At 36.5% G+C, this 20,923-nt stretch overlaps 1 protein-coding gene across 11 annotated transcripts in view; it reads right to left on the minus strand.

The window, feature by feature from the left end:
• Positions 1 to 20,923, minus strand: part of LOC139140484 (transmembrane protein 198-like) — a 73,361-nt gene that overhangs the window by 35,078 nt on the left and 17,360 nt on the right. For 6 of the 11 annotated variants that reach the window (XM_070709783.1, XM_070709787.1, XM_070709778.1 and 3 more), the window contains exon 2: positions 10,290 to 10,399. The exons of 2 other annotated variants lie outside the window; for them this stretch is intronic. The gene's annotated coding sequence lies outside the window, so the exon portion shown is untranslated. Of the gene's footprint in view, positions 1 to 1,980; positions 2,566 to 10,289; positions 10,400 to 20,923 lie in introns of those variants that run through there. 3 more of the 11 variants (XM_070709781.1, XM_070709789.1, XM_070709786.1) reach the window with 3 other exon arrangements.

Here is a 20,923-nt window from a genome sequence, read left to right on the forward strand (position 1 = left end):
GTCAGTTATGCATTACTATGTAATGGGGTTGGACAAGGATATTCAAAGCATATTAATCTACCTTTTTGCCTGTTAGAGTTGATGATGATCACGGCGAGCGCAGATTTGAGAGAGATGAATGGTTGGTCTATCATGAAAGGAAAATGCCAAAACAAATCGCCGTTGCAATATTTTGAAAAAATGTGTTGAGTGCCTTTGCATTGAAAACAGCAATGAATGAAAATCAACTATGGCTTTTATACTAAATACCGAAAAGAAAATGTCTTAACACTGATATCATGAATTATACCAGTACATTACAAGGTAGATCCTAAATATGGCTATCAATGGGTAGCTGAACATAATCTTGCTCAAAATTCATCATTATATTATAAAATTTTGCATTTTTAGTTTTGAACAGCTGTACATGTACGCCAGAGGAATATATTGACAGAAAATAGAAGAGTGTTTACAGTCTGTTTCAAATATCAGTATGGGGTATTTGAAATACATCATGGTACACCTTTGTGACATTTTAAGTGTTCAACACTGTTGCAGTGCAATCCCAATAATAGCAACCAAGTATTGGTAATAAGGTGTAACAATAAATGAAGAAATTTTTGAGAAAACCTTTAATTATCATACACTATACGATGAACAACCTGGGGCTACATACAGCCTTGCCTTTAGTTTGGTTTGTAAACAGCAGAATGTACACCGAGGAGACTGAAGATTTGGAAATTATTGAATAAATCATGAACTATGAATAAAAGATGAAGCAAAGAACTCATCAAGTTAGAAATTAAGGTTGGCAAGTCAATGCAGAGTAGAGTTGCTGATCAGAGAAATGCAGATTACATATATAAGAATAACAATATACTAGAGATCATAGATGTGTAAGAATGGCATATTATTATTAAGGACAGATGCCACCAGTACTAAGATACACTGATCTTAGGGCAAATTTTCTCCCTCTACTGCTGAGTCTATTATGGAGATATAATACAACATGGGCTTAGACATAAGGTAATGGAAAATTGAAAGATTTTTACTCAAATTTTTCACGTCGTAATGTTGGGAATCCCGAGATCATTTTAAAACATATGTCACGATCGAAGCAAGCACAGCACTGGGTGAAGCTTACAGTCATTGCATAGTAAAGCTTGGATAACCATATACCCATGAAATGTGATCAACAGCTGAAACTGACAAGGACACACTGGGATTGAGTCCTCTTACACAGAAATAGATTACAGATTATACCGGCATCAGTCTTGCAAGCAGCTTGAAGGCGGAAATGAAATCAGGCGGAATCTGTATGAAATAAGACTTGTTTGTGATAGCCCAGAGACCCACGCACTGGAACAAATGTCATCATTGCGTCTAATTATCTCGTAATCGTTGGCTGCCCTTTCAATGAAAAGCCACTGCTTGCTGACCGACTTCTGACAAATCATGATTTCTTTTCACAGGATGATTACATCAACAGGTTTTGCAATGGATGACGTTGAAACTTTATGGGAAAAATCTTGTATGGAAATTTCGTAATTGTTGAAACCTATACATGTACATGCATGTGAAATTCACATAACACGGACATTATAGAATCCAACCTACTTTCACAATATAAACAAATATTTAATGCTTTCTTCACACGATTACTAAAGTTCCTGTCAGTTACAAATAAAAGGATTACATGTCACCGATAAAAAACTTGTCTGGATCTATGCTATCATGAACATGTCTGCCCATCAGCAAGAGGTGTATATGAGTGAAGAGAAGAGTACCAATACATTAAATGCACCCAGTAATTACCGTGCCAGTACACGCACTTGATCAGATCAATTCAAGACGCTGTCAATTTCATCCTGTTAGACTGTCCAGCGTGTGTTTCTAACTATCTACTTATCTACTGTGAACTAACACACTGTAATCACAATTGGACAGTGATTTTGTGGTAATTTGAAGTCACTTCACCAATACAATTCACAGGATACTTACAGACCATGGCAATTTATATGATATCTTATACATCCTCACAGCACCAGATGTTCAATGACGTTGAAGATTTCATCGTTTCCATTCAGACTGACTCAGCTGACATGTCCTTTTCAGGGTTTCCGAATCAATATCAGCGGGCCGTGAACCTGTGACCATTACAATGTATGTCCTTCTGACAGCCTCTCTCCCAATCCTCTGACTGTTTGATACGAACGAGTGGGCCACTGATTGACTGTTCCCTTACCTGTACACTACAAGAAGCCATCCACCTCAATACATAATGATATGCAAATATCGGCGACTTCTTTACCGTCTTCCGTCAATATTAGCTTATCTCGCCGTGGGGGTTCTCCGTGACCAACTCATAATTCTCTTTCAGAGAATATGATGGTTAGGATTTAGTATTTTACAGAATATAAGCAGTCTCATTACACAGAGGGTCTGTATCCATAATGACTTGGACAGAGTCAAGGAAGGGACAAGCGGTGAAATGCTGCTTTACATTATTTACAAGGACGATAGCATCGCTGAGGAGACACGGCATAGTAGGCAGGCTGTGGTCACATGAGGTTACTCGTTGCCCATCAATGGATTTTCCGCTGGGTAATTTGTCATTGATCGACTCAGCGCTGACAGCATCTGTCTCCCTCGAGACCACATTTTATCCCTGAATTTAACTCTAATTATCACATTTTCATTATAAAGCTGTCCACAAATTTCAAGGAGATAAAAACGTAATTCTTAATGGCCAGCTGTATAATTTTTGCTGATCAATAATTTAACGCCATTATCATAATTCATGCTAAATTAAAATGCCCCACAGTCAGGATATAATAGAGAGAACTTGTACGTTTTTACGTGGGAAAAATCAATATCAACACAATAAAACTAGCAGATTTGTGTATTATCGAACCTGTTTAAAGATGTATTGTATGCAAATTTGAATTATAAAAGTGGCTTTGTGAAATGGGCTGTGATCAAGTGACTAATGTAGTTTATGAAGTTATTAATGATGGTGTTCTACCTTATTAAGGACCTATGATAATAATTCAAATATATTGTAGTTTGAATGGATAGTTCAATTAAATATTATTCAAGGCTACATCTCCAGGAAAAATCGTACATTTGAAGCAGGATCAGATTGGGGATAGAGAGGTTGATGAGAGCTTGCTTCTTTCTTTTTATAAGACTTTCATGGAATTATACTGCTTCAAATATTGTGTTTTGATCAACACACTCTGACTTACGGGTGGCAGCGTTATCTCTCCTTTGGTTGACTGCATTTTCAGAAATACATATTAACAATAAAATCACAAAAAATGGCAGTGAGAAATGATATGAAATAAATCATTCAAAACAATTGAGGATCTTGTGTAAATACATGTACATGTAACAGCATCAGCTGTTGCTTATCATCCAGGGTCACAACCAATAGTCTCACTTTCAGGTCTATGACACTGGCTGATTTTGAATATTTTGATGTCAGAATGCATTCTTACTGAAATTTAAAAACCCAAGTTCAACCAAGACAACCAGGTGATGGGTAACCCTTACCCTGCCATGTTCATATGTCACCGTCAGGTCAAGTTGGTTAAAACCACTGAGGCGTAACTTGCCCCATATGTTGCATTGTAACAAACACTTGAAAAATTGGAAGGCCTCTGAAAACAAAGATACACTGTAAACAAGATTTTTACTATAACATACGATTCCCTAGTAGGTGAAAATACGTACTGGTATAGGTTTTGGCTAAACAAAGCTTTTTACTGACTCAGCAGGTGATAAAGGGATAGTCCTGGCAGGTCGAGGGTTCAAGTTTAATTTCAATGTAGCCTACAATAAACACCGACGTGAGTGGGAGAACAGACCCTGGTACTTCATGACATTATGTTATTTCAAAACAAACATTTGCTGTGCGCTGGGATAAATGTGATTTTTAATACTTCCTAAAATTCCAAAGTAAGCTTTGATTGCGTTCCTAATGGTGAGACTTACATGTACAGTGAATACATGAGCACTGTTGTAACATACATGTACATACACGTACAAAAACTTGGAAAGTGTGTGGGGTTATTTCGGTAAAAAGGAGCCAAATTACATGAACAACACAAACAAGAACCTAAACTTTAACTGGCAATGTGGAAATTGCTTTTTAGTCCCCCAACACTTGTATGAGATTAAAGTGGGTGTACATGCAGCAATTGGAAGTTGAGTTGGACATCACCAGGGGCCTTGTTCGAAATCATGAAAAAATACTGAATTTCAGCATTCCCATGGGCAGATTGTCTGCAGAGGAACTGTCATGGCACAACCATTTGACCTTATCAAATACCATTTCCAATAAACTCTTCTTACTGCCCTCTCATTGAAAGTCAAGTTACCATGGCAACAGAGCAAGGATATTGTTTTTCAATCAACCTTACAAAATTCAGTATTTGAATATATATTTTAAATGAGGTGACACTGTGAACATAAATGGCTTTTATCTGAAGCACAAGGTTTGACAATGTTCCTGCACAAACTGTTACAGTATGTCATACATGTACCGGTACATGTACATACAGTTATATACAGTGCACAGTGAGCATGTATAATATGGGTAGGGTAGAAGTACAAAAAAGGCACAGTAAAAAAAATCTTGTAGAGCTTAGAAAAACCCCAGAAGGTCATCACATCCACTTCAAACTCTCTTGAAAGTTTGTATACAACCACTTTCCTATGTATACACTAATCTTAAATGTTTATTTGGAGGAATCAGGAATTCAACATTTGGAATTGGGAGTACTTGAAATGCTTGCCTAAAAATATATCTGCATGATTTACATTCATCCCAGTGTGTTGCATGACTTGCAAAAAGATAAAAGATATGGGTCTATGTACTTGTACTGAACACTTTAGATGTTTCAGCACTACTGCTGCGTATCATCAAGCAATTTTGACAAAGGATGGTACCAAATTAATAACGAAATTTGTCTTGGTTACATTGCTTCATATCCATACATGTACCTGTGATCCATCAACAAAATGTTATCACAGGTTAACAACTGGTTTATGTACACATAGTGCAAGCGCTGGTCAAAGAACCAGTGCTACAGTATAAATGTATGTACATACCAGGTATATATTATACATAATGTACTTAGCGTGATTTAATGTGAAGGAGCCGTAATGAAGTTGGGAGGTGGCAAGGATATTACTAAAGCCACAACAAATTCAGTACAGAGTTGCAGCTCTCTTATCTTGAATTTAAATTTGTTCAGTTCTAACGTACAACTGGGTGTGAATACCCACATGGCCACTACAGTCAGACTTCATTTACATATCATTTACATAGGCCAATAATTTTACAAAAACAACTTTCCATAAATTTGTATGCGATAATATCAGTGCACATGTCTTCATTAATCTTAAACATTTCCAATATTATCAGTTTGATGATAACTATTCGGCCTTAGTTGTAATGTAATGTAGTATTCCCCAGGGTAAATTCTACACAGTTGTTGATAGCGGTATGGATCGCCATGCTTGGCATCAAACCAAACTGTCCACTGACCACGTCAAACGGTCTTTGGAAAGTATGACTTTTCCCTGGCAGGCCTAACCCTCAGAAACCTACTGGGATTGTGAGAGTGATATTTTCCAGTGAGATTGTGATATCTGGCATTTTTAACATGCTGATGAGAGAGTTGGGATGCCATGGTGGGAAAATCTACACTACAGCCAAACAACCAATGGTCTTGTTGTGAGGTATGCCATACCTCCTCATCAGCTAGTCTTTTGAGAGATTGCCCCATTAGCCCCTCCCCCTCTTCCCTTAAAGATGTTGATCTCATTTTCAGAATTTATGCATCCCCTTAAAGCCCCAACTCCCGTATAAAAGCGCGAGAACCTACGAGAGTGGTCATAATGGTGGGATATTCAAACGTACTCGGTACGCTCTGGACGTCGTCAATAAAAACCGTTAATTTCGAAATCTACCGATTAATTTTTTCTTCGAAATTGAGGGATATGTGTATAAGTATTTGGAGCACAATATACTTGGTTTCTGACGAAATTAAATTTGAAATGACGTCTGGAACCAGGAAAAGGATAAAATATTTGCTGGTAATATCGCCGGTATAACGTTCGATGTTCAGTTTGAATCTGCATGATTGACATGATATGCAAATTGCAAATGAGTCATTAGCGATACGTTGTTTACTTGTACGTTTGTAGCGTTGATTGTTCAACGCGGGGAAAAAACACCAAATATCGGGGCGTACCGAAAGATACAAACGCACACACACTGTGTATAATAAATACATGCAAAAACATTTGATTAGGTAGTTCTCTTTTTGGAAAATTTGTTGGTCCTGAAAAGGACCGTTTTCATTTATGTTGGCCTACCTGAGCCGTACATTTTACAGACAGGAAGGCCTATACTGTCATTTATGCCCGACATAAAGGACGTCTGGTATGTTCGGGTTGAAACCACCGACAAGTACCAGCACAAGTTCTGGCGTGATCTCTCACTTTGTCTACACTGTCTATATATCTTCTGTCATCTTTTCAAATTTCAAGTTTTACCCTCGAGTCAACGTACTGTTGAAAGCGCAATCATCGCAATGCGATATGCGTAACTACTAACTATCGCTTACGCTTAGCTGTTTCCAAAAGTGATATACATTTTCTTTCCCGATCTAAAGCCGTGCATGCCTATGTAACACAAAACAAGAAGCCTCCAGAATCCAATGTGCTGACAAAACCGGGATTTTTTTGACGCCTGCTATCGCCTTCGGCATATTCGGTCGTCACTGCTGGGTCACTTATGCTGATCAGACGTCGAGTTGACAAACGTCGCCGGCGGCAGCTGAGGTCACCGTACCAATCAGTCCCATAAGTTGCACTCAAATGTCCGCGCTCGATCCCCATCACAGCTAGCTCCAATTCATTCCTGGCAAAGAAAATTCCCGAGGCTACCTCTAGTGCTCATCAGTGACCGCTATCTTCATAAAGCCAGTTGACATATTGTGATTATCAGTCTGACTCTGACTACCACGCGTTTGTAATGAACTAGTATCGCTACTGCGTGGAGAGTGTAGAAGTGCAAGTGCACTCGATTTTGGCGGGATCGTTCAAAGTAGCGAAATACTAGAACTCACCATTTTATAAGGAGGGATGAACATTGAAATGAATACTCCGAGAGATCATGCGATCACTTTATTCTGATTTTATTTTAGGTGATTAAATATTAACAGGTTTGATTTCTAAAATAAGTATTTTTCAGAAGCTTTTTGAAATAATCATAAGACAACAAATGGACACCACATTTCATTTCGGTCACCATAAAACTTGTAATCGAAGCCGGGGGAATAGTCGTCGGTACCCTCCCGGTCCCATCCGCGACAGCGCCGAGTTCATGAGACAACGAAATTTTGAAAAGGAAACTACAACTACCATCCAAGAACTGTGGAAAACTACGTTTTATAATGGAGACACAGCCCTGCCTCGCTAAACTAAGGTAGAATGAGGAAAGGATTGTTTGTAAGACAAAAGCTCTACAAAATTTGGTAGACGACTCGGCCGTTGAGCATTGTGGTAAATGTCCAACGTCGTCCATTGAAATAACCACACTCGATAAATTTGGACATCTAGTAAGCGAATTTGCTGTTCTTTCAGAACTGTTTTGATTTTTCCCGTTCTTTTCTGAAATGCGGCATTTCTAGGACGGCGTTTGGACAAAACGGTGCTTCATTATCAAGGCAAATACGACTCTGCAATCAAGACTCCCTGCAACATGTGCAAGAGTGATGTACACTATGAAACTCCGATAATAGATCCCGTGGCAGAAAAACTACTCGTTGAATTTCTGCATCGTTTACCCGTATACAAAGATGCGGATAGCTATTGCCAGTGACATGATATGCATTATGTTGAATCATTGAAAAACGCGCTGAATACAATGACAAACGCTTCGTTTTCGGACGAGAAACGTATACCATGACGCATGAAATCTAAGGAGTGTCGATCGATTGCCTGGCAACGTCATCACGGTTTGTACAAATCCGAGGCGACGCCGCGCCGAACCTCTGCTCCAGTAAGACTTCGAAAAAGTCTATGTTCAAGACAAACTATGGGGGAAATGAGTGGATGTATCGTATGCAAAGTAAACCGTTAAAATTTGGTGAAAATAGTATACGTAAAGTCACCGTGCAGTCAATGTTTACATTATGTGGCGTGCACGTTCTATTTTTGGAGGTGTTCAACCAGCTGTTTTAATTGCTACTTTTTGTTCACAAAGATACCATATTAGTTATGTTTTGCTCCGCCCATTTTTATCGATTTTTCTCGGTAGGGCCCTACCGAGAGTTACCGGTTAAGCAGACATAATTTTTCAAAAGACATTGAAGGAACTGATAACATTATGATTAGAATATTGTGCTAATTACTGACAAACACTTATGTTGCTTTATCTTTAAAGATATGTTATCAGCTTATAAAAACTGAATATGAGGGTTAATTGAGAACAAAATTTATGATGACGACAACAAAAATATAATTTTGTAATATTTTTTTCATAGTTTATCACCAAGGGACTTCATTAGTTTCTAGGGGCAATACAGAGACATAAATTACAATAATATGTTAATGACGCAACTGCATGTACAATATTAATATCGATGGACGATTCTTGCCCGGTAAATTTTCCTAAAACACTGCCTTTGGCACACGCTTGAAATGTACAACAAATTACACATTTCACCAGACGTTGTAAAACAAATAACTTTAATATTTCTGGTTTGCAGAAGCTGAATGCAAAGGTAAATAGAAAGAACAAACAGTCAAATATCTGTTGGTAGTTGCTGAGACTAGCTGCAAGCAAATTCCGTTCATTCACAGGGTTACGTCAGTTTTTTTAATGTCTTCGCTGGTCTCCTTTTCGTAATAGTTTTGACGCACTTTGCAATGCAAAGGAAAATGCCCATGGGCTACCATGGCCGACAGAGTGAGTTCCATCGTCATGGAAGATCTGCAAATATTTGAACAATTTTGTCTCCTCTCTTCTTTCATAAAACAGTTGTCCATTGTTGAGAGAACAAACCTTTGACAACAGGCATGGAAAACAACAAAAGACTCTTGTACCAGCAAACAGTGACAAACCAGACGCACTGTAGTACACATGGTTCTCATCTGTTTGTAAACAGAAAAGCTCTTAAAAAATACCCTTACAAATATAAAAGCATCTTGAATTGATAGGTGTATGTAGTACAGATTTAAAATTCAATTCAATTAAAAACATTTTGTGGGGAAATTTGTTCTTAACAGAGAAATATTGGACTTTTCTGGTACAGAGTTAGAAACATTTGGCATGAAAATCTGATCTCAATGGAGAAATATTGGACCAGAGATCTAGATCTAGAGTACAAGTGGAAGTCTCTACTGGTACAGAGTACCTGGTTCATCTGTACAAATTATTTTGCTGTATTTGTGTAAAATCCAACTTTTACATTTTCCAACAGTTCCACTCAAGATCACCAAGTTCATTTAGACCAGTGAATTATTTTTCATCATTGTTTCACTGAATGGTTCATAAAGGAACACTAGTGACAAACCAATCGACCAAGAGGTCAACTTTTGCATAAGCTCCACTGTATGTACACATACCTTAAATGCGCCTTCAAAACTCTATTAAAGCAAGTGATTGAGGTGTCTGCCTTTCAAGCAACTGTTAACCTTTGAATGTCACCAGCATGTACACCACATCCATCACACATCCTACCGGTATCTGACACCTCATTGCAGCAATTTTTGTTTCATAATTGTCACCTCAGAACCTAATCACCCGGGATAATTATTACTCAAACACTCAAATAACACAGCGTTTGCTGCACTCGAATTCATCACTTCTGCTCAATGCAATCCCTGTATGAATCATTGACAGAATAGTGTATACAACCACTTCAGTTTTACCATGTCAACTTCTTTGTTTTTTGGAGGGTGTGTCTAGACGGCTATGCTACAATGAGACAGCGACAAAAATACCACAGTAGAAAACGTAATGACGGGCAACGATCCATGAACAGCAATGACACTTCATTTTAGTCACGCCTGTGTAAATATATTTGTGTGTGGTGGGTGTGTACGGCAGTAAAGTGTGAAAAAAAAAAACAATCAAAAAGTCACATGGCCACAACATCAGACATAGAGCAAGTTGTATCTCACAATCTCTGTTGGATATATGTATATTTTTTACTTTGAAACAGGTCACTCCTTTATGACTTTATTCAATCAAGCCAACAGAGGAAAAATGCACTGGAAATATGACTCACCCCTATTTCAGTTTGCAAATGGCTCCATCAGGTTATGTTATTTACTTGATGAGCTTGCCACTATTAGATTTGTACAAAATCACTGCATTCTTCTTGTTTGCATCTGTTACCTATAAAGTATGGAGAACAAAATGTATTTTGTAATGAGTTCAAAGCAAATTGGGTTAAAAGCTTTTTACTGACTGACCTTTTCTCAAAGTAACAGAAGTTACATACTCTAGCACATACAAGCTTTGTAATACACTATAATACACAAACAATATGGCTGCCAAAACACATTTTTGTTGCTTTCTTTACAATGTGCTATGTTAAAAGTAATTCTTATTACCACCTCTAGACTGAAATAACTAAAACAGGTATTATTTTCTTCCACAAAGGAAAGACAGCTCCCTAAATTCATAAAGTAAGATGGGATATTGGAAGAAATCAACTGGTTTTCACATCTGGCTGACTTCTGACCCAAATCCCGTCTCTCTGAATGTTTAGCGAGTTGTTTGAAAAAATTAAAGAGCAATCAAAAATCCCGCTATCGCATGACAAGATTCACGCTGCTTCACCAAAACACAGCCATTCCCCACTGATTCTGGGAATCTCATATTTTCCTAAAGTGCATTCAACCACACAATATGAGACTACGTCAAAGGCGAATCCTTTTCCTTTTCTGAAAGTATTCATTCATGAAAGATCTAAAAGTTTTACACTTTGTACAGACATGTAATGAGTTTTTAATTACTGAACATATTTCTGCACTGCATGAACGCTTGCGACCAGCCGGGAACGTATCTGCTAATTTTAGGACAGCCATTAAGTGGCAATGTCCACTTAAACGCTCGATGGAAATTCTTTTCTAGCTTGAGAGTAAGTGAAAGTAGAATTGTTTGCAAATCTACCTACATGAATACATCATTTGAACTGCACTATTTGCTTTTGCCAAGCAGGTTTTTTTACCATTTGTTGTTAACATTTGAACTACATTCAAGCGTTCCTAATTATATCGCTTGCAGGGCGATGGAGCTGACATTTGACTCTGAACATCGTTCACAATGTCCCAGAGAGAGGTTGTTTGCATGTAAATCTTAATGCATACTGCATGTGATCAGACCAACACATCAAGGTTTTTTCTGCAAATCTTTCTTCTTTCCTCACATCATCTGAAAACATCCATGCTTATTATGAATAGCAGAAAATGCTATAATTTTCTAAATGAAATGCTATTTTCATGTAAATTTAATTATGGGTATATACAAAACAACTAAATTTGCTCTCTCAGTTTGGGAATTTAACTTGATCTAACTATAAACATGCACCTAATGTAAAACTGTTGCACAAATTATTTGTAAAATCATAGAAATTCACATAAGATCTTGGACTGTTCTGAATTATATCCAGTGGTTTTACTCAAAACCAAAGCTACTGAAATGCTTTCTTTAGGGAACCAATTGTTACACCACAAAAAAGTAATTTCTGCACCTATCTTTGAAAACCTACATGAACAGGTTGTTACAAGTCACATGATTTACAAAGCAATAACGGTTTTATCACTGGTTCTGTATCTTATATAAACAGAAGTGTGATACATGTACCGTACAACATGCATGTATGTACGTGTACTCATGTGCAATTTCTATCGACACGGGAGTACAGCACATATCAGTCCTCTCAAAGACTTTCATCATAAATCACAAAATATCTCCAGAATGGCTGAATCTTTGAGGCAAAGAGCAATGATTAAATTAAGTGAGTGGCAACAGAGTGAAAGAACAGATACAATGGTGTAATAGTTACAATGTACAAAATGTACATACCATACCAGGACACCATACCGCTACTCATGAAGTCAAACCAAATACTGTCTACATTCTTATCATTGAGAGAGAAAATTATAGACTTTGACTTGTGATAACCTTTGACCTAAAGCTTAGCCAACAGGCAATTTCCTTATCGATTTTACATGTATACCAGGATTACAAGAGAGGTGACTATGATACAATTTTCCTAATGTGGCATTTTTCTTTCTCTAGCTATCTCATACATTGCATACATTAGTATAATTGTTACTTGCATTAAACAATGAAATGATAGAAAATCATTGGTGCGGGTTATCGTTTTTTGTTTAACACATGTACTGTATTGTCTATGAAACTAAACAGGTCAACACTGGTATGTGTGACCCCTGAATGACCTACTGCATTGTACTGCCCTGTCTGGCATACATGTACACAGAGATGTTGCCCTGAAAAATTTCAGCTTGCAAACCACTCAAAGTAAACGCTTTCCTTGCACGAAGCCCCTGAAAATTTGAATAATCCACTTGCATCTGTCCTGCAGAAAAAGTTTCACATTATATGAAAAAGAAACATTAAATACAAGTCATCGTTGATGACCCAGTCCCCGCTTGCTAATGGGTACTTTGATTACAGGTTCTGTGATAAAAATACTTTGATACAGATGGCACTCAATGGCCAAGAATGAGTTCCATGGTGATGAAAAACATAAAACCAATGTAGGCCACTATCCTAAAGGTCATTAAATAAGTCAACTGGGAATTAGTTGACAGGATGTTGCAAAACATTTTTTCATTCTATCCTAACACTAATAGATAACCGGTACCATATTTCATAAAGTTTAATGTAGTATTTACAACACTATGAGATCAACATCTGTATCAAGTTTCATCAAATTGACGTTGTATTTGTGGATATATCACTCTAATTAGGAAAGTTCATTACATATGCAATTACAAATTAATTAAAATGACACTGATAAATGTCTTTTTCACTGTTAAAGCAATGTGAGCTTAACATCTGTACAAAGTTTCATGAAATTTGATGCAGTATTTCTGACATATCAACCTAATTATGAAACTTCAATAATTGACATGATACTGCTACATGACGTGAAACAACTGACGAGCATGTATGAAATGGGTCAATGTCCTTGTACCAACTTTGAATGATACTGGTGGAAATACCGGTATGTCTGAGTTATGGCTTAGTACATGAGAAAATCGTAACAAATTTGCCGCCACGCAGCGATATTTGATCTTACTGTTTAAAAAATCAACACGTATATGTATTACATAAGTCAATGTCCAGGTACAAACTTTGAATAAAATCAGTTGAGACTTGCCAGAGTTATGGCTCTCGACATGAAAAAAACCATAACAAAATTGCTACCATGTGGCCATATCAGACCATATCGAGAAACAAATCAATGTATTTATGTATACTATAAGTCAATGTCCTTGTACCAACTTTGAATAAATTTGCTTGATACATGTCATGAGTTATTGTTCAGGACATGGAAAGTCGTAAAAAAAATGGCCACAAGGCGGCCATATTGGATCGTATCACAAAACAATTCAATGTGCATAAGTATAGCATAGGTCAATGTCCTTGTACCAACTTTGAATAAAATCAGTTGAGATATGCCTGAATTATGGCTTTGTACACGAAAAAATCATAACAAAATGGCTGCCTGGCGGCCATATTGGATCATATCACAAAACAAATCCACATGCATATATATGACATTGGTCAATGTCCTTGCACCAACTTTGAATAAAATCTGTTGAAACATGTCTGAGTTATGGCGCTGTACATGAAAAAATCGTAATAAAATGGCCGCCTGGTGGCCATATTGGATCGTATCACAAAACAAATCGACATGCATATATATGACATAGGTCAATGTCCTTGTACCAAGTTTGAATAAAATCGGTTGAGATATGCCTGAGTTATGGCACTGTACATGAAAAAATCGAAACAAAATGGCCGCCTGGCGGCCATATTGGATCGTATCACAAAACAATTCAATGTGCATATGTATGACATTGGTCATTGTCCTTGTACCAACTTTGAATAAAATCGGTTGAAACATGCCTGAGTTATGGCTCTGTACATGAAAAAATCGTAATAAAATGGCCGCCTGGCGGCCATATTGGATCATATCACAAAACAAATTGACATGCATATCTATGACATTGGTCAATGTCCTTGTACCAACTTTGAATAAAATCGGTTGAAACATGTCTGAGTTATGGCTCTGTACATGAAAAAATTGTAATAAAATGGCCGCCTGGCGGCCATATTGGATCGTATCGCAAAATAAATCGATGTGCATCTGTAGGTCATAGTGCTATGCCTTTGTGACAAGTTTGAACAAAATTGGTTAGGCAGTGTCTGAGAAACTGTTGATGACGGACGGACGGACGGACGGACACACGGACGGAACCCAATCTATAAGTCCCCGCCGGACTTCGTCCGCGGGGACTAATAAACTTTGGGATTTCGTCAATTCTTAAGGGATTATAAATGTGGAAGTCAACTATTTTGCCATGCAATGTGTTAGTAATATTATATGAAAAATTTCGTGACAGAATGATCCTAAATGTGCAGCGGCTGATATTGAAGTGTTGCATTGTGGGATATTGTAAATGTTAGATAATTAATGAAATGTTTATTGAGAGTCTACTTTTGTAAACATTTTGAAACCATTTTAATGTAGACATGGCTGTGGTTAATTTGCAAAAAAGTAACCCACAGGCAAAATAGTAAGATTGAGGAAATGGATAAATATTGGTTTCTTTGTATGATGCTACATGTACAGTGTACAATGTACAGTATGCACATGCCTGCATGTATAGTGGGCATGCATAACGAGATGTACAAGGTAAAAAATCTGAATCACTACTTTTGCTTGAACTCCTTCAGATTTAACCTAAAACAACACTGATTTTAATTTTTTTTAGACTGATCACCACTGAAATCTTCCCTGTTGACAAGTGCTTAATAAACATGCATGGGCAATGAAGGGTCAAATTATTGGACTGGTGATGTTCAGACAAGTTGATCACATTTTACATGATAGACTCACGAACGTCTTCAACAAGGTGTCTTAAAAGCTTAACTCATTCAAATGCTGTAATGAAATTGTACATTTGATACCTTACCACATTCAAAGATTGTCATTGATCTGTTCATATACGGCTCCATATAAACCACACTTCTATTCGGAGCTTAAGTTCCCTACATGTATTTACGATTCAGATGTAATTTTTGTCTTTTAAAAAATATAAAAAAACATTGCAGCCAAGTAAAATGAAATAACATTAAGCAAGTTTCCTAGAACACTATGCAAAAACTTTATTTTCTATTCAAAATGAAGTACTACATTCACTATACATGAAGCCCTAAAAAGGGACTATACAGTATATTATTACGGGCAGTTGCTTGATGTAAAGAGAGCAAAATGGTCTCCTACATGTACATGTACACAAGGGTATCCCTTTCTGGGCTATAACGGTTTTAGCACATGCTTTCCTAATTATTTTCAAACTAAATTATTTAGTTTGATGTGAAATGACAACCATATGCTTGACTCCAATAATAGACAAAACTCCACAAGACAATTTTTGTCGTTGGACAGCATATAAATATATTTGAATCACTGTTGTATTGCTGTTTATCGATTCTTCTTTGCATAATTTAAAAAAAATGCATTTCCCATTTATTACATGTAATTTGATCATTTCTAAATCTTGAAGTTTTCATGTTGAAAATAGTTCAGGGTCATTTTCACTCAAATATGACCATGCGGTTTGCTATGTCATCGACAAATTACCACAGAATTACCACAGAATGGGGAGCATGACGTCACGTTCAATATATAATCGACAGGTATTTATTGAAGGGCAGGTATCTTTGAAACATTTCACTTCACTTCTTTCAAGGTTATCTGACTGAACGAGATATAATTTACTGACTTCATTCACACCGACTGTAAAAATTCATCAACCATTTCCGCTAGATACAAGATATTGTAAGCTGATAAAAAAATTCCAGGAAGTCTGAAGCCCAATCAAGATTCCTCATTGACCAAACAATCTCACCTGATTAATACATGAAAAGCTTCCATTTAACGGCATTCAAACTTTTGACAGGCAGTGGGTTGACTGTCTTAGTAAAATATTCAGCTATCAAAACACCATACGTAAGGGTGATGGATGAAATTAAGTGAAATCATCAGTTTTCACCGAAAGCCAATTAATTGCCCTTCAATAAATTGAGGACACACAGAGTAGATCTGCTGGATTTACTCGTCCAATTACGATGAGTCAGACAATTACGTTTTATGATGGCCTGTCAGAATGTAGATTCAATAAGAGAAATCCTGTAAAATCATATAGAAGGCATATGCTCCCTACAAGAGATAACATTCATAAAACTTCCAGGCCCATAAAAAAATTGATTTTTTGAAAATAGCTACATAAAGCACATAATTTTTCATTTTGATATGTTATATTACTTAAAAACTTATGGCAATATGTAAAGCCAAATTTTTCTCCCTGATGCTATATATATATATATATATATATATATATATTATATATATATATATATATATATATATATTATATATATATATATATATATAAAAGGCTCCATTTCTTTTCAACATTTACATGAATTTACTATCAGAATACATCCAAAGTATTTTTATAACCATATCACTGGTCTACAGTCCACTCCTGATTTTTGACAGATGATAGTTCTACATCATGACATGTTGTGTTTGTCACACATCATTTCACTAGCTGTACTTTAGATGTCTACTAGTGACTATAAAAAAACTCTTTTCGATGATATTCAAAAATCAGTGAAGGGACAAGAAGTTGCGAATCTAAATACATTTACATCATGGAAAGTGAACATCATTGTCAATGACAGCAGCTTTGGATTCAGAATCGGTGCATCCTGTATTTAAAATACCGGTAATAGATTCCACAGCATGACCGCTAAAAAATCAAGATTCCGTGCAAAACTAAATGAACCTGTGACTTTTATCAAATTATAACTGTTTAGAAACTTTTGTTGTGTTTTTGCAGCATAGCTTCATTTTAAAACATCTGGTATCCAGGGATTAGAAATGCAGTATCTGATAAAATGAATAGTGCAATTCTTCAAACAAAAATTGTTATTGTTCCTTGTATCATAATAATATCATTGTATACTTTTTAAATATTGCATGACAGGACAATGTACATATTATATAAATGCACTGTTTACATAACTCATAACCCTTGTTGATGCAAATGCATGTACATTACACAGAAGTGAAGATGAGTTTCCACAGCAACATTTATTCTTAAAAATATTTGGCTTATTAATGATATTCTACACATTTAATTTAGCTTGGTAAATGTGCAGATTTAATTAAATTTTTTTTAAAATTGATGAAAAATCAGAATTCACATATTGACGTAGATATCTGGAGTTTTCAATCATAAAATGTGGCCGAGATGAAACATCATGGGGTCATGACCTCATTGTTCTGACCCTATGGAACACAACTGAAACTTCACACCATGCAGGGGGCTATAAACTACCTATATGTATACATGTATTTTACGAGTTTATATATTTTGGGAGAAATCTCACACCACACATAAATTTGATACACTCTCTGCCCTGTTTTAATTTCTAATGCTTGACTGGCAGGTTCTCAAATACAGGTAAGCCGAGGACATCAAGAAGATCATGCAAAGTTATGCAACATAAAAAAATGCAGAATACAGAGGTGCTTGCTTCTAATTTCTGACATTTTTCCGTGATCAGTATCATAAAAATAAATGGTCTGTCTGGTCAAAAGCAATTGACATCTGCCCTCTCGTTGTATGAATATGAGGGATTACTTTGACGTACATGTATTCTCCAATGTTGATAATAAAGTTTATGAGTTTTCCATGCTGCAATGTCTATTTCATGAGTGATTTGACAGAGAGTGCATTGCAAAACTAGGGCACTCAGGGATCAACCACTGGATCTTGAGAGGGAGGTCAAAAAAGCCAACAGATCTGGAGAACAGTAATTGCCAATGACAATTTCAGCTATGCTGCTCATTGAGAAAAAAATCAAACGCAAATCAGCGATACAAAGTGTGCAATTTTGGAAAGGAGAATCCATGTTACTGAGAAAAATCCATGAAGTATTGTAAAATTTTGCAAACATCCATAGAAATGTATGTTGGGCATCCTGTAAATCCTTCCTAGATCTTATGGTTCATCCCTTACACATGGTATACACAGGTACTGAACAAAACACACTGGATGCTTATGTAATACCATGTACAGTACTGTACTTGTTGACAAGGATTGTACAGTCTGCCCTGTACAACAAGTCTCTAGAACTTAGAAGTATAGCTTTGTACATGTATGCAGATGTCTCTGCATTCATTACAAAATGTCACTGAAACCCAGATGCATCACGCCCTACATGATGAGGTCAAAGATCAGCGCCTCCACAACACTGCATAGGGACAGATATTTTCAATACAAAACATTTTTCAAGGCTGCATGTGCGCTTTCTTCAGGGCATGAGAAATGGCACGGCACTTTGTCTACTCTTACATGTACAGTTTAGCGTGGCCTATTTATCTTCTTTTTAATGCACCGATAATGACTATCAGTTTAGACCAACATTCACTCAGCACTTCAGACGCGAAGTACAAGTCATTGGCTGTCTGTGAGTTGTTCATATCACACATGGGTTTAACCCGCTCACCCCATTTCCAATGTACAAAGGTTCGGTTTTCCGCAGTGTGATAGGATAAGACCAAGATGTCATGGTGAAAAAGGCATGTTTGCATACTGCGGAAGAGCATCTATTCATATCGTACATAACTTGCATATTTCAATAACCTCATTCATCCTCAGCTTACATGTAATTCTGATGTATGTAGATATCGATAGATATCTACACATATCAGAATTAAGCCTTTGAGTGCTATAATATTTCTCAACAAAATTTCAGTGCGACATTTTACCAATTTTTATGAATTTTTCTGTAATTTTTCTGATAAGTTTGGATCAAATGGACATCACATTTCATTGGCTACAGTTTTTCACCAAAATTTTGGCAAAAATCTTAAAAAATTTGACTGAGACACATTTTATAAGGGTGACAAAAACTGACTTTGGCGCTCAAAGGGTTGAGCAAACAGTAAATGAGCGCATGAAAATATGCAAGATATGTATGATATCAGACTTATTATTTTTTTATTTGCACACCAAGATACGACAAAGCTACAAAGATTATCTTCTTTCAGGGCACAGGATGTAGAATTAAATATTCATAATAAAAGTTATTATCTATATGTAAGACCATACATGTAGCTTGAATACCGGTATAACCAACATGTATGCATTTGACATCAGCTTATACTGTAATATATGACTGATGGATCAACACAATTGTGTACAACGTACCATTCATGGACACCCATGCAAGAAAATGTATCATATCAAGGCAGTTTTGATCTTTCAAATATCACTTTCACCTGCTTAAAAATATTGCCTTTGCTGTGAAAAGAGTTGTTTCAGGTATAATGTATAAAACAGAAGGGAAAAATTTAGCCTTTCACATCCCATGGCACACAACCTTATAGTGGAAGGTATTAATTTTTATGACACCTGACATGAAATTATGCGCTAAAAGAGGTTATCAATTCACTGCATTCTACACAATTCCAACCCTATCATGAAGTTTTTTTCCTTATCTCCATGGAGATCAATTCACAGAGGTATCTCCATTGCGGTGGTTTTAGGAGGATAATGATGGACTAATATTCACCATAAATGAGAAGTGCCTCCAGCTTTGGCAAGGCACAGGTGGTGTTCCTCAAATTTCAGTCATCATAGAAGGTTTTTAGTTTAAATTGACTATAAACTATGGAAGGTAATTACATGGCCCCTGCTCCCTATCGGCACAAAGACTAACTTCCTGCTGTAATATATATTCCATCTTGCCTGTCAGATAGAAATTTCACCCAGCAGATCAGCACAAGACACATAACACAATGCCTGTGTGTGTTTTGTACATTTACCTTTTTGACCCAAGCAGAAGTACATGACAGCAAACAGACAGGATAGTTCCTTACATTTGTCGGCAGTGATTACCATGTGCTTGGCCTTGGCAAAACAGGCAGCGGAAACCGCCCTTGACTGACTGATCAACTCTTTGAAGTACAACTTCAAGGTGACTGCCAAAGCAACTGAACTTGAAACTATAATTGACTTAGTTTGCCAAGGTCGGCTTGACCTCAAAATGACTCCAGTCTTATCACGTTCTTCCTTGTGAGACGGTTTCATCCACTCAGGTAAAAAGCCCTGATTAGTGCTTGCGTCTCTTTGCTTTTACCGGTACCACTAGTAGTGTACATTGTACATGTACATGTATCTGTTTGCACATCACATTTTCATATTTTTCAGCATTTCAGAATTACCACACTTTTAGCTGCAATTTTTTCTAACATTTTTTATTATTCCGGGTCTTTCATACAATTTATGTATCGTGGTTTGTTGTTTTTCTAAAAAGTACATTTGACAAAATGTTGTATGTTCGTTCCTAATAGTAAAAGTTTTGCCATATGACATGTAGAGGTGCTATTTACATCCATAACTGAAGCTACGGAGGGTGGGGAAAAAAAATTGAGAAAAATTTCATTTTTTGTCAATGAGCAGTTTTTTAAAAAAGGTTTTATAAAATTCCTCATGAGGTCAACCAGTCTAGAATTAATATCCAAACAGAGAAAATAGTAATATGAGTCTGTCATAGTTCTAATATTTCAAAATAAGA

This window comes from Ptychodera flava, chromosome 9 (assembly GCF_041260155.1).
Source record: "Ptychodera flava strain L36383 chromosome 9, AS_Pfla_20210202, whole genome shotgun sequence".
Lineage (NCBI taxonomy): Eukaryota > Metazoa > Hemichordata > Enteropneusta > Ptychoderidae > Ptychodera > Ptychodera flava.